We start from the raw sequence: 16692 nt of genomic DNA on the forward strand, positions 1-16692 counted from the left end.
GGGAAAGAGAGAAAAAAAGCCTTCCATTGTTGAGAGGGCAGGTCAGTTGATTAGATTTTCTGTGGAGAATTCCACGAGGAAATTCCCTTCAAAGCCGAAGTGATTAACTGGGGGCTATTCTGGAAATGGAGCAGACAATGGCTCAATAGTCTGCACAGCCAATGTCCAGGCTGGCACTGAACTCACTTAAAAAAAAAAAAAAATAAAAGCCAGACTCCCTGTTCTTTTCCACACGTTCCCCCCCAGCCCCCTCCGCTCCTTCCAACTTCCCCTCCCAATTCCTTTTATTTTGCAGCTGGACAACATTAAGGGCCTTTAAAACCACAAGGGTTGACCCCACAGCAGTTTGATTAGGTCCCACTTTTTTCTCCTGGCGACAGGCAGACAGTAAGTTTACTTTTTTAGACATACACAATGAGACACTACACACAAATTCCAAACAGCAAAATCAATTATTAACCTTATCATATTAATAAATTTATTCTTCATTCAAAGGTTATAACATTTTTGCCAAAGTTGATAATAACTTAATAATGAGATCCATCATTCACGGGGTATCCTAAAAATACATGTATATACACTACAAAATCAATGTGGAATAAGATTGAAGCATGTCACTATGGAGTTAAGATACTAACAGAACACAGAATTATGACCCGCCCTGAAAAAAGCTGTTAACAAGGGATGTGGCAAAAATGACTTGATGCTGACATGATTTTCCTTTTCAGCAGTTGGGGAAGGGGAAAGATATTACTCACTATTCTTTCTTGTCATTAGTCTCAAATTATTTTTTATTATAGCAATAACCCATTCCTACATAGAAAGTGAGAAAATTGTTGCATTATTTTAAATATCTATTATTTCAGCACTTAAGGGGGCTACAGTCTAATACACTCTAATTGATAAAGCATACAAAAATAATTTTTTCCATTGTTAATGGTGGATATGGGATTTAGGGAATGGTAGCTGCCTGGCTACATACACTTTAAAAAATAGTTTTTAAAGAATTTCCTAATTAGGGAGTCTTGTTTCATCTTGTATCAATAAAGAAAAATGAAGGAGGAGGAAGGGTAAGTTACAAGGGGCAACTGGGAGCTGGAGTCAGGAAGAGGAGGGGGCGGCGGTGAGGAGAGGATGCAGGGAGAACACAAGAAGGAGACAGAGTGGCAGCATAAAGATAGAAACAAAGATAATGGCCATAAGGCAGGATGCTGAGATCCGTATGGTCCCAGCTGCTATCTTGCTACAGCTACTACCTCTGGTTGTTTCTCTGAAACTCTAATCCAGAAGGTCACCAGAGCAGGTAAGAAAGAGAGTATGAGGGTTTGAGGCCAACTACAGTGTAAAGCAAAGATGCTCGTATCACATTCATCCTTGTCTTTGGTTTTGTTTTTATAGACATTTACTATGTGCATGTGTAAGTACACACATGCCAAACAAACACAAAGGACGTATAGGAAAATGTTAAATGGTGTGGAAGTCAGTTTAAGAGCTTAACATATTTCTATAAACATTTCTGCAGCCATTCAAAACAAATTATTTCTTGCAAAATTATCCTTGAAGAAACTGAAATAGACTGGGAACTAGACAGAAAATTTGCCAGATATAATAATGATCATCCTAATAATGATAACTTGAACTAATGGAACTCCAAGCTCATAAAGAATTCTGTTCACATAGATTAGCTCACGGATCATATGCAGCATAGAAAAGTGTGTGGGTATATATAGCCCTAAGTTTCCCAGTGTTTAAACTTTGGCAAAGGGAATTTAAAGTCATACAACTGGTTAGTGGCCCATTTGTTACTTGAAGCCAAATCTTATTTCACTTCTGATACCATAATACAGAATAAAATAACACTCCAGAATTTATACTTCAATGGAAATCCCAAGATGGTACTCACTTTTTAAGTGATTTAAAAGGCGTTCAGGTAATTGTTAATGAATTTAAATTTGATATAATCTCATTGTCACTAAGTTAGTACTGTATTTGATGGCTGAATGAAATAAATAGTTTTAAAATGTACCTATCTAGGCTGTAAAAGTTTTCTTTCATTTGAATTCTACATTGCAAATTAACATTTTTGCAAGATTTTAGAAGTCAGCAAAAGAGAAGGCAGCTCCAAAATATTCTCTCAAATCCTGTCATTGATAATTTTATTAAATAACTGAATTGATCCAAGCAACCCAATGCTTAATAGTAAATTACCATTATGTCTTCTTTTTATTTTACATTAAATGTTAAAATATTTAAATATTAAATATGTGCTAATGACTAGCACATAATATGTGTTAAATAAATCTATATTCTTTATCAATTACCTGAAAAGTTCAAGATATTCAATTGGTTACATACCTGGTATTGTCGACATCAGAACTAACATCCCAGTGTGATTTTGCTATACTATTATAAGCAGGTCTCCAGAAAGTTTCATAATATATGTAGACTGAGATACACTTTATCATTCACTGAACATTTATTAAATGCTTAACAACATGTTAAGTACTGTGGCTTTAAAAGTAAAATTCAAGAAAATTTTCCAATAAATCTAATTTTAAAAATATATATGAGCAAAATTCAAATTAATTGTTTTATATGCAAGCTCTCTAAGGTAAATATGGTAAGAAAAGCTAAAACCAAAAGCAAATGCACGAAAAGCAATGACAAGAACTTACTGAACAATAATTAAATTGGTGGGAAATACAAAATGATCTACAAACACAGATGTACAAATACAAATACATCTTCAGAGAGAACCAAAGCACAAACTACAACAGAAACCCCATAAAACATTTAATGAGTCTCTTTGACATTGCCGCAGCAGTATTATGGAAAATGGGATGAACCTGAAAAAGTGTGCTTTTGAGCTCATGTTGTTTCCATTGTAGATATAAAAATGAGATTCACACAAGCTAAGAAAATATAACAGTGCTAGAGAATTCTCAAAAAGAATATCAGGAAACACGTTATTTCCAACTTTAACCTCTTTCAGACACTGTTTCAACAAGTTTTTCTATTATTTCTCTTCTCAATAAAAGGAAGAATGTCCATTCCCCTATTTTTAAGATAGAATTGTTAAATATCCTCTATTTTAATAACTGAAACTGAAATATGTAGTCACAGGTACAGATTACACTTTAATATTTGATACATGTTCCTATAATCAAGCAATAGTTTATGGAATTTGGAAGGTTATTTTTGAGAAATGAAACTTTTAGTATTATAACCACAATGAATTTAATCTCAGTGTCAGACAATACCAATATTGTGTTGCTTTAACCTGACACAAGAGACATTAAGAAAATATTCACTTATTGGGGTTTTTTTCCCCTGCAGTTATTTGCTTTATCACAAAATGCTAAAAAAGAACCCACCCTCTTTCAAAAAAAAAAAGAACTTCCAACCAATGTACGTCTGTGAGCCATTCACCAAATGCCTGGTGAGCTCACCACTGACCTATCATGTGCAGCTTAAAACTTTGACTTAGAGTAGCATAAGTCATTGGACCTCTTTAGAAACATACCTAAGAAATTCAACAGCCTCTCTTCCTTTTAAAGACCTAAAATTCAATTCCCCATAATACACTTATGCAAGAGAATTGGCATATAATCCCACCCTCATACTCTTTTGTAGTGTCAGTTGGTTAGTTAGAATATACAGATGAATTGTCCTCAGATCACATTTTTGACCAACCAGTGTTCTTCAACAACACATTCTTTAAGAATGTGTTCACCTTAGAAACTCACCTCATACTTGTCTCAAAGAGATGATGCCATTCCCAGTAATAGCTCCCACTGTTTGGTATCTTACTATTTATCTCCTTCAGAAGAATCTGAAGTAATTTAAAAATGATAGCTTTTAGTGTTTGAGAACTTTGTACCAGTCACTGCGATGCACATAAAATAATCTCATTTAACATTCAAAACAACTATATGAGATATGTAGCTGTATCATCCCAACTACAAATGAGGGAACCATGGCTTACAAAGAGAACCATTTGTCCGAGGTCCCAAAACTAACAAGTGAAGAAATGGGCAACACCAAAGTTATGACAACTTTCCTCCAAAGTTCTCAAAAGGCACCAAATGTTAATTTATCTCAAATATACCCTAATAGCTATTAAATATCAAGTGTACAGGAAAGTGCTTATAAGAATGTTTTAATGCTAAGAGAATGTTTAAACTTCAAAGTTAGGTTGAGCAATGATTAACCTATCCCCACAAATAACTTGATATAAAAGATGATTCTTTTTTTTTTTTGCGGTACGCGGGCCTCTCACTGTTGTGGCCTCTCCCACTGCGGAGCACAGGCTCTGGACGCGCAGGCTCAGCGGCCATGGCTCACGGGCCCAGCCGCTCCGCGGCATGTGGGATCTTCCCGGACTGGGGCACGAACCCGTGTCCCCTGCATCGGCAGGCGGACTCTCAAACCACTGCACCACCAGGGAAGCCCAAAAGATGATTCTTTATACAACAATTAAAAACAGTTAAGAATAGCACCCTCGTGCTATTTATGGTGAGAATAAACATCAGAATTAGTACACTCATCATAAAGTCTGGCTCTCTTTTTAAAAATAATTTCTAAACATTCTCTTTCTAACATGATTACAATTTTGGGTATCCAAGGGAAAATACAGTAGTCCTCACTTTTCTTATTATACTGTACTTACCTTTCTTCTTGTGATAATGTGGGATGAAAAAATGCCTCTGTGATGAGATGATGTGAGGTGAATGAGGTAGGCATTGTGACATAGCATTAAGCTACTATTGACCTTCTGATGATATGTCAAAGAGGAGGATCAATGTGCTCTGGTGATCCTGGGTCATACAGTCATGACGATGTCAATAGATGGGGATCACAGGCAGAGCAAAGCCGAGTGGTGTGAGATTTCATCACGCTACTCAGAGTAGTCGCACAATTTAAAACTTACAAATTATTTACTTCTGGAGTTTTCTATTTAATATTTTCAGACCATGGTTGACCACCATGGGTAACTGAAACCACAGAAAGTGAAACTGCATATAAAGGAGGCCTATCTTCTGGTCGCCATGTAACTACTTTGCAGTAGTGAAATCTCTGTCTTACAGAAAGGATCATTTCAGGAAAAGGTATCTATTAGGAATATCAACCTAACTTACACTTTAATTTTTTTACTCGTTACACAATCAACTCTCCTTGTGATAAGTGGTGTTGCCTAACTGTCGTCAGTTCATGAGGTTGAAAAAGACATGAACCAATCACTCTGGTGGTAATAGTCAAGACCCCTACTGAGTAAAACAATCCATATAACCCACGAGAAGAGAAGCCATTCGAATGGGACCATACCTTAAAAAAGTGTTCTTGACCACCAAACTTTCTGTTACGTATTTCTCAACCTGGAAAGAAATTCAGGGAACACACTACATTGAGGCAGCAGCAAAGTGAAACGTAGCACCATAATACTGCTACAATGTGGCTGAGTTCTTACTTATTAATTTCTATAAAATATTTTAGTGTACATCTTTCAGGGAAGGTTCTCCACTGTAGTTGTGGTATGTATTTCTTCATGTTAACTAACCAGAGCAGAAATAAGAGCGAAAACTGAGTAAAATATGAAAACATTTGAACACTTAGCTTCATTTTTAAGTTGATTTCACTTGTCTATTCTCTATATTCTTCTTTGACTGCATACTAAGTAAATGACAAATCTTATTCATGGTAAATTAAAATATTATCTATTAACAATGTCCAGTCTGTTTATGTCTAGAACACCACAGAGGAAAGAATCGTAGCTAAGCTGAAAGGAGGCCTGAGCTCTAGGCCTCTATTCCTTCCTTACTAGTGGTGTGGTCTTGTCTACAGCTTTAACATCTCAGGGAAGATGATTTTTAAGGTCCCTCTCGACTCTCAAGTTCCTATTCTTTAATCTATTCTTTGATAAATCAATTTATAATCTGCAAAGTAAAACTTCTTACCCTTCTCAGTTTTGTTCCAGTTATATACCCTTTTAAAACTGTTTTAAGAACAGCCCTTGTACTTTATTTTAACCCTTTAAAGAATGCGATAACTCTACATTCACGCATCAATATAAGATTGTGAAGAAAAGTATCTTTTATTAATTAAAGTTAGTTTGGCTAAATTCAATTAAATTAAAATGACCAGTAGAATTTAACTGGTCACAAAAAATGACCACATTTTCAAAAGAACTAATTTTATGACTAAATTCACCTATTTACGATTCTGAAAATTTTGTGCTTGAATTTTCAAGTCACAGCTTTAATTTTTTCTGATAAGTACAATCACATTTACTGGCATTATCTAAGTCAACGAGAGAATTAATAGCAGTTTATTACTATATTGAACACATCATATGTGTGTGATGGCAGTGACTGGCACTGTAGGGAGAAATAAATACAAGGGATTCTGCCTTTATCTGAAATTTCAAGACATCAAATGAGAAACTCAAGGACAAACTAAAAAGCTGAAATGTGAGAAATCCTGACAGGCAAATTATGTTCAAGAAAAACTAGTTTTTAAAATGAATTTTGTGGACACTGTGTAGGACTCCTGCCAAATACACAGCTTCTTTATTTTTCATGCTATTGTTAACAAAAATGACTTACTGCCATAATTTAGAAAATAATTCAGTCAGACTATGCACAGGATTAAAATGCAAAAAAAAAAAAAACCCAGACATTATCAAAAGACTGTATTCATTCAATTACTCAGTAAGTATGTACAGAATGTTTAATTTACACTTGTGTTGTAAACCATCTATACATATTAAAATTTTATTGTTTATAATGTATACTTTCATAAATGGAAAAAAAGATAAATTGATATTTGTAAATTTCCCTAAAGTTGAAGAACTGTTTAGGTATCAAATGGTACGTTAGTATATGTAAAAACACTTAAATGTTAACTAACTCTTAACAAATCATGGGTCTGTAATCTGAAACATTTATTTTTAAGTCCTGCTTAAAGTCAAAGCACAGACTAAAAGACTATAAGCATTTGTAAGATATGCCAGCATCATATATGCACATCTTAAAAAAATAAAAATGCATATGCCCTTTCTGGTTTGAGGGCCAAACTTCAGATTTATTCAGGCTTTATAGGTGGACCATTATTCTTAATCTTAAAGAGCAAGTCAACTTAATAAGCACTGTTGTAGCACTGAGTGTGTTCCTTGAATTTTACTAGACATACTGAGAGGGAAAAAATGAATCAATACACATAATTTTTTTTATGAGCATCTTTTCGGGCCAGAGCATTCTCATAAAAGGTGAGGACACAAAGATAAAACATGTTTTTTCAAGGAATTATGACCTAGGGCAAAATATGGACATCCTGTTCCAATAAAAATATTATCAAGTTCTTACTAACTAGAAATCTACGATTTTCACACAGGTTAATTCATTTAATTTTCAAAACAAATCTGGAATGTATCAGTTACAAATATTAGTTCCATGTCACAGAAAAGGTAAGTGAAGTACAGGAACAAAAATTATCTAGCTTCGGATTACACAACTAGGAATAGGAAGAACCCCAGTTTGAACCCAAGTCTTCCAATTACCAACCTAGTGCCTGTTCCACTCTACAAGAGAGCTACTTCCAAAAGTTATCACAACATAAGATAAAATGATAAAAGTATTATTTAGTGAAACAAAATTATGTGTGGATTTTAAGTAATAAGTGACTTTAACTAGTTTCTGAAGTTCAATAATTTTAGTATTAGTTTGTTGGAGTTGATAAAATATAGATTAGAGAATCAATTGAAAACCCCAGAAGCACTATGAGAATTCAGAACTACAGTGGGGAACAAAAGCAGTATAAACAGATCAATAGCTTTTGTATATATATGATCACTCCCAGTTATCAAAAGATAACAGGGAAAAAGGACCCCATCAGCATTAGTAACACGAAAGATAAAATATCTAAGAATAAAATCATTCACATAAAGACCTATTTGAACAAAGCTTAGTTATCAAAGATATGGAAAGATATACCATGTTCCTGGATAGGTAGCATCAATATCATTTATTTCTAAATGACAGTATAAATTTACTAAGTTCAAATTAAAATACCAGCATATGCTTAAAACACTACACAAACTAATTCAAACGTTTGCCTCAAAAAATAAATAAGAAAAATCATTTAAAAAATCTGAAAAAGAATAAGGGCTCAGGTAACCAGATATTAAAATATAATATAGAGTCTCAATGATTAAAACAATGTATATTGAATGGATTGAAAAGCCAAAGGAATAGAAAAGAAAGTACAGAAAATACCAAAACACAGAAGAAAAATTCAGTATATTCTATCTAGTTAATGATGTAGGTGGCTTTCAACAAATGCTCAACAATTACCTCATGACCAAGGCAAACAGGAATATAAATTCCAAATGGATAAAGATTTAGATGTAAAGAATAAAACCATAAATCCACCAGAAGAGAACATGAGCAATCTGCAATATAATCTTGGCATAGTCTTACTGTTCTGGAAAAACAATACATGCAACCCATATCAAAGGAATGCAATAGCCTCCATAATATGTAAAGAGCTCCTTGAAATCAATGAGAAAAAGGTTAACAATCCAATAGTAAAACAGACAAATAATATAACTTATTCAAAGAAAGGGAAATAGAAGTGGTTCTTAAATAAAGGAAAGATGCTAACATCCTTTAATTTAAGTGCAACTTACAACTGCTACAATTACTATTTTTTTTAACCTACCAGTTTGGCAAAAAATGAAAAATTTAACATTTTGTTAGGCTGTATTCATTCATAAATAATTTGTCCGCCCCCTTGCTAAACTTCCCTACAGTGGATTTTACTTCCTACTCCACTACTTTGCCTCAGACATATTACTTGCTTTGGCCGATGGAATATGGAGCTTTCTCTGTGAATGCCTGATTTGGCTCAGCTACCTTATCTTGTTTCTGCCTTCCACCATGAAAACAGCATATCTCAGATAGGGGCTAGTCCATCAGCCTGGGTCTTAGAATGAGAAGAGACATGGAGTCAAATGGACCCCAACTCAGTCCAAACAGGCCAACACGCAGCTGACCCACAGAGACCTCATGTTACACATGCAAAAAAAAGAAAAATTTTTTTAACTGTAATCCATGGACAGAGTACAGTTGTTTGTTAACACAGCAAAAGCTTACTAGCACTTATAGTCCGTTTATGACTTACGGAAACACATGTTCTTGTATATTACTAGTAGAATTATATATCAATATAACCCTCTGGACGGCAATTCGGAAACACCTACAAAAATTACAAATGCAATTCCACTTCTGGGAATGTATTAGATATATTTTCAAATGGGCAGAATGTTACATATTGAAAGTTTGTCACTGTGGAACAGCAATAATAGCACAGAATTGTTAACAATCCAAAGGTCATTAATCAGGGAAACAACAAAGCAATGGTATACTATAAAGCTATTAATAAAAGAAAAAAGAATGTAACTCTGCACTGATATAAAAACATCTTCAATATAATAATTGCTGATATATATATATATATATATATAAAGTAAAAAAAAGCAAGGTACATATCTAAGAACTAAGTACAATGTGCTACAAAATGTGTGAAAATAAGACATCAAGTTTCTTTTTGCTTGTATGTATATAAGAAAACCTTGGAAGGATATACAACAAAATGAAACAAAATGGTTATAATTGTGGGGACAGGGGGAAGTCAGACCTGGACAAATGGAAGATAGCTATGAGATTAAAACCTTTCTGCTGTATGCTTTTTAAAGCTTTTTATACTTTTTCTTTATTTTGAATGTGAATCCATTATGTTTTCAACAAAAGTTAAATATACATAAATTAAATTAGTTAAATAAACATCTGATTAAACTAAAAACTCTCCGATGCCTGCTCATTAACGATACACAAGATTTCTCAAATTCATATCAGCAAGCCCCACACATCTTATTCTTAGAGGCCTGTAATTAATATGCAATTTTTGTTATTAAAAAGCATTTCACCTGCTAAAGAAAATTAAAATCTCATTTTTAAAAATAATCCTCAGGCTTCCCTCCTGGCACAGTGGTTAAGAATCAGCCTGCCAATGCAGTGGACACAGGTTCGAGCCCTGGTCTGGGAAGATCCCACATGCCGCGGAGCAACTAAGCCCGTGTGCCACAAGCTCCCGAGCCTGCGCTCTAGAGCCCATGAGCCACAACTACTGAAGCCCGCGTGCCTAGAGCCCGTGCTCTGCAACAAGAGAAGCCACCACAATGAGAAGCCCGCGCACCGCAATGAAGAGTAGACTCTGCTCGCCGCAACTAAAGAAAGCCAGTGCACAGCAACGAAGACCCAACGCAGACAAAAGTAAATAAATAAATAAATAAATAAATAAATAAATAAATAAATAAATAAATAAAAGTCCTCAATTTAATGATCTTTTTCATAGAACATGATTTTAGTTTTGGATATAAATGTTTCTTTAACTGAAATTCAAAGACCCCAGCGAATATATCCTTGGGGGTATATAATATTTTTCTTTAACAGAGGCTTGTACTTAGTTTGAGGAGTTTGAGAGATGATAGCCTAATTATAAATAAAAGTCCTTAACATGTCATATTTGACTTTTTTTTTTTTTTTTTTTTTTTTTTTTTTTTTTTGTTTTTGTGGTATGCGGGCCTCTCACTGTTGTGGCCTCTCCTGTTGCGGAGCACAGGCTCCAGACGTGCAGGCTATGGCTCACAGGCCCAGCCGCTCCTGGACCGGGGCACGAACCCGTGTCCCCTGCATCGGCAGGGGGGGCGGCGAAATCCTATCATTTAAGTCAACATGGATAAAACTGGAGGACACTATGCTCAGTGAAAAAAGACAAAGACAAATAGTGCATGATGTCACTTATATGTGGACTCTACAAAAATAATGAAATAAATCAACTCTTCCCTCCCTGTACATTTTCCTCAGCAGAATCTAGCAGCCTCTACTATGAGTCTTATCTTTGTTTTTTTTTTTTGTTTTTTATTTTTTTCTTGCGTTATGCGGGCCTCTCACTGTCGTGGCCTCTCCCATTTGCGGAGCACAGGCTCCGGACGCGCAGGCTCAGCGGCCATGGCTCACGGGCCCAGCCGCTCCGCGGCATGTGGGATCTTCCCGAAACGGGGCACGAACCCGCATCCCCTGCATCGGCAGGCGGACTCTCAAGCACTGCGCCACCAGGGAAGCCCCATATTTGACTTTTAATGCTCTGTCATGGTCTCATTACCCAACCAAATCTCTCCTACATGCCATGAACTTCATGCTCCTGCTGTAGCAGGCTGGTAAAGTTGCTGGCAAACAGCCTCTTGCTTCTTCCTTCAATGCTTTTGTGTGAAATGTGCACTCCTCCTGGAATATCTTCCACACTCCCTTACCCCATTTTATCAGGCTAATTGCTACTCATCCTTTAAGATTTGTTGAAGCTGCAGACTCCATTGGAATCCCATGTTGATCCCTTACCTGTTATCCTTCTTGGGACTCCCATAACAGGTAGAACATAAGTTCCCACTACTTAGCTCTAAGCTCTAAAATGATGGATGCTCTGTCTTATTCATTATTGTATCTTCCAGACTATTTCAATGTTCTATAATACCCATGGCATATACCCTATGTGCAGAAAAAGATCAGGAGACTTCGGGACCCTACGTCTGTGTGTCCTGGTATCAGGCCACTGCACAACCTGTTTCCCAAGGCCAGGACATTTACACCACGATTAAGTATTACCTCCTCAAAGCAGCCTTCCCTAGGCTAGGATTGAAGTGTAAGAAACAACATGGGTGGAGGGTCAAAGTCCATGGACAACTGTGGTGGTATTAACAGAAGTTTGGAAGTTGGGATTTTTTTGTGGGAAAAGTGATGCTACATTGAATTTGACATAATGGCAGAACTTCTGAGTAAAGGTTTCAAACTTAGAGATGGAAATATTACACTGAAGTGTGTAAAAGTATCATAGTAAAAGTAGATTTTATTTCATAAGTATGAAAGTCTGTTTAATAAGGTGAGTAAAGTACTAAACTAGAAAAAATAAAGTTTCAAGAAAGGACAAAAATAATTACAATTTTTTAAAAAGAGGCCTATTTAAAAAACCATTGATTCTGGCAATTTAGTCAGTAACTGTTGAGAGATGCTCTTGAAATACCAGAAGCAAAGAGTTCATCTCTGACGAAATGAAACCATAAATTCCATAGCCTTCCTCCACCTCTCTGCAAACACACACACACACACACACACACACACACACACACACACACACACATACATGCGCACACGCACAACTATTTTATTCCCTTCCATAAAAAAGACTCTACAAACAACACAGGGTCTCCATATTAAAAATTACATGAGAAACAAAAGCATCAACTGAAGGCATACTCTAGGAAAACTATACCAGGGAGAGAAGAAAATGTAGAAAATTTTAAATGTCTAAAGCTTTGAGGAAAAAATAATGGACTTCTTTATTAATTTCTTAATGGTAATAATCCCTGTCAAATACAACTACCATTACATTTTTCCAGGAGTCCAGATGCTATTTTGGCAATTAGGCAGTCACTGCCATTTTGATTGCATTTAAAATGATCAAGTATGCAATTGCCCACTGTTGTCCTTTTCTTCCAGTACAAAGATTTAAATCTTATTTCTGATCTAAAAATACTCCATTTATATCTCTTTGTTGATAGATTTTCCTGTTGCTTTATTTCAAGGTCCTGTAGAAATCATTAGTGACATTATGCCAAAGGCTGAACATCATAAGCAACCTGAACAGTTTGATTCACCTAAAAAGCAACGCACAATTCACTGAAAGAAAATGCAATAATGATCCAGTCCAACTAAAACTGTTAAATTAAATGGAGAGAACCTAATGATTTCCCCTTATCATTCTGATATTCTGGAAACATGGCAGGGGAACGATAAATACCAACACATATGTTGAAGATGCCCACTCTTTTTTAGCTTAAGGAAAGCAAGTGAATTATTTTAAAAAGAAACTGCCCTGTTACATAAAGAACGTTCTAACGGATGCATCTAAGTGCAGAAAAAAGGGCAAATAACCTCCTAAATTAATACATATTTAAACAAATTCTTAAGCCAATTAAACAAATAGAAAGCTATCCAATTAAGATACTGAGGAAGCACAGGAGAAAGCAGGAACTGCTGCCTGAACATAAGACCAGTTATGAAAAACACAAATGAGAAATCACATTCTATTAGTTCAAAACAATAAATTTATCTCATTTCTACTTTTCTATAATTTCTGTCAAATACATATGATCATGCTTTTCTGTCACATATATGCAATTCTGTCTACATACCTACAGTTTAAGAAATTACAAAAGCAGATGCAGAATTCAAGGAACTGTCCTTGATTCCTGAATCTGACATATCCATAGAAAAGCAAAATTCAGTATCAGGGAAACTCAGACTGGTTAATTTAATGGCCTGACCTTAGAGAGCTTTCAGAGATATGTTTAAGAGGATTAAACAGACTATATCCTAAGTTCAGCATGCACACATGCATGAATGAGTGAAGTACAAAAAGCTGAAAGACTACAAATTTTATCCCATTCATAATTTCTGCATTTGAAGTGTATAATATTTAAATATGCATTCTGTAAGTAAAACTAGGCTGCTAATAAACTAGTTATGACTGATTAATTAAACTATAACGCAGTAATCTTCAAACTTTTTAGACTTGGAACTCTTTCTCAAAAACAACCCCCCCCCCAAACCCCCCAAACTTAGGGAGAATAGAAATACTAGAGAATAAGGGTGAGTTTGTATGGTGGAGGCTGCAGCAGGGCTGGGATGGAAGAGAATTCCACTAAACCTTAGAAAAGTTAGAAAAGCATCCCATCAAAAATAATTCTAAATGTCTGCAGAAGCAAATTAAGATATATTAGGGGAGGGAGATAAATATTAGAATATTAAAGGGATTTAAACTAGGTACTTATAATAAACATTTTATAACATGTACCCCATGTTATTTTATCACAAGTTTGCTCTTTTTCCCTCCATCTTATTTTTTCACTATCCCCAAATACTATACAACTATAATTTTCATCCTATTTCCCACAATTCACATGTATTCCTCAGAAACACTCCTTCACTATATCCCCTTTATTTACTTTGCAACCAATCCTGGGGCAGAAAAGACATACCTAAGTTACTAAGTATTTTATGTTTCTTTGAAAGATACTTTGAAAGTTAGCACAGGGGTTCCATTATAGGATGTCCTGAAGAATACAACATGTTCACATCTCCCTCTAGGCCAACCTTGAAAAGGAAGCTAACATAATGTACTCCTACGGAAGACTGTTCATTGTTTGAAAGTGTAAAGTCCAGCATAACAATGGGTAATTACCTCAGTGTTCGCCATATACTTTATTACTCCCTGATATACGTTTATCACATATATACGTAAAACTTAATACATTCTTACATACATATATGTAATATACCAGCTAACCCAATACAACCATTTACCTTAGTGTTTTTCAAACACTTCATGTAACCCAAATAGGGCAATAAAGGCTTTATTTGACAATTTTAAATGTAAATGTATTCTTGGTCATATAAATACACATATACGGGCATCAGTATATCTACAAAATCAAATTTACATGTTTCCAGTAAGTTCTGGCCCACCTTGATAAACGAATCTTTGACAGTGACCCACGATATCAGAAAGCTGGCAGGCGGCGCTTGCAAAGAACTAAACTTGGAGAATCAGCCATTAGGGGTACCGAAGGCCAGGACCAAGGCAAGGGTCGGAGGGTGGCAAGTTCTCGGCAGCCCCTGCGCGGCAGGGCACGAAGGGAACGTGCCTGGCGTGCGCGATGACGTCAGCAACGTGCCCTGCGCAGATACCGTCTACCGCGGCAGGACTGTCTCTGTGGCAGCGCAGTCGGCTCACTGCCCTTCTCTTGGGGGCAGGTGCAATTTGTCCGTATCCAGTGTCTAGAACACGTGGTCAGTGGCATGGGCAGTGCCCCATCAGTCTCAGGTGGCCTGCACTACCATGTTTGAGCGGACGACCTAACTGCCTATCAATTTGTCCTTTGGTTTTACCGACGATTTACCCGATTTGGTTTTACGGGTTTAGCACTGGCAGCCAGAGCGTGTTGGACCATTGTCAGGTCCCGCCTCGAAAACACTAGCCACCGCGGCCAGGTGGTGGTGGTGGTGGTGGGGACCTCAGGCACGAAGACCAGAAGTAAAGCACTCCAGCACTGGACAACTTCCTGGACAAATTGTGGACTGACCCTCCGCATAGGGGCTTACAATCCCCTTGTGGTTCTCTGAGTGTTTAACAACCATGACCATTAGACAGACGTGCATACCTAAGTAACCTATGTTTTCGTCTTCTTACAATTGGCTTTGTAGCACCTGAAGACCAACTATCAGACCACAGTAATATTCTGCCTTGTAAGTTTTGTGTTGTCTAGTACTTGATGCAGATTATTTCATTACTTCTTCAAGATTTCAAAGAAGCAGTAGAAATGTCTTTTTGCAGCATATTCAGTCTCCGGGTTAAGTGTGGGGTAAGAAGGGATGAGAACCCAACACTATTTTCCCCTCTCCTCCCTTACATTTCTTCCTCCCCATTCACAAGAAAACCCAATGTCCCCCCTTTTCCGCCCCCCAAAAGAGCGAGTGAACACATTAAGAGGTTTGCTTGGGTAAACGGCCCGTACTGGATTTTCTTCCTTCAAGACAAGGGAAAGGAACAAGTGTGTTTCTATTTTGGCAGAAACTGAAAGGAAATTTTGTGCAGTGACTGTCATAAAAAGCTAAGTAATAAGTTTTATATTTCAATATATTGTATATATTGGAAATAAACATTAAAGTTAAGTTGATGTAAACAAAATATTTTATTTGACGAGAAGATTACAGAAGTGCAATGAAGGAGAATATATTGAACTGCCCAGTAAAGTTAATGAACTCTTATTACTGTAATTAGCAAATAGGCCAGTTTCTAAACAATTTACGTACATGATAGCCAGGCAAAATTTTATGTAATATGCATACTGAGTACATAGTTATCTATAATAGAAATGTATTGATTGGGTTATATACCCCCCAAAAATATCTCAGAAGCAATATAATATAGTGAATAAACACAAACATGCATTATGTGAATTCAGAGAACCTAGGTTCAAGTCATAATTCTGCCCTCATACCTCTCTGATCCTCAGTTGCCTCACTTGTAACTTGGGGATGATAACAATACCTACCTAGCAAAGATGTTTTAAATATTTAATATTACAATATACATGAAAAAATGCTTTGTACACTGTGAAATGCAATATAAGTGTTAGCAGTTATTTCAGTGAATGAGGTATTGTTTATAAACTTAGAAAAGTAACTCCAGTGCATAAAATAAGTCATACAAATTCCTATGTAAAATGATCTCTTTCAATAATACTACTCTTCATACCAGTGATTACATTTTCCTCTTGAGTGAATGATGCTGAAAAGAGCAATAAGATTGTTTTCTAGTAGCTGTATGTTTAACCCATAGTCAATTATTTTCAGATTGTTTATGTTGCACACAATGCATACCATAAGAAAGGAAACAAAAACATTAAGATTCTGGAAATGAGCTTTTAAATGTTAAGATTATTTAAGCATTTCATTTATTATACGATTTATATGATGTATAGCATAAGCATGCATACACAGTAAGGAAATGAATTTTAGA

The sequence above is a fragment of the Lipotes vexillifer genome, unplaced genomic scaffold (genome assembly GCF_000442215.2).
Source record: "Lipotes vexillifer unplaced genomic scaffold, Lipotes_vexillifer_v1.1 scaffold477, whole genome shotgun sequence".
NCBI classification, from domain to species: domain Eukaryota; kingdom Metazoa; phylum Chordata; class Mammalia; order Artiodactyla; family Lipotidae; genus Lipotes; species Lipotes vexillifer.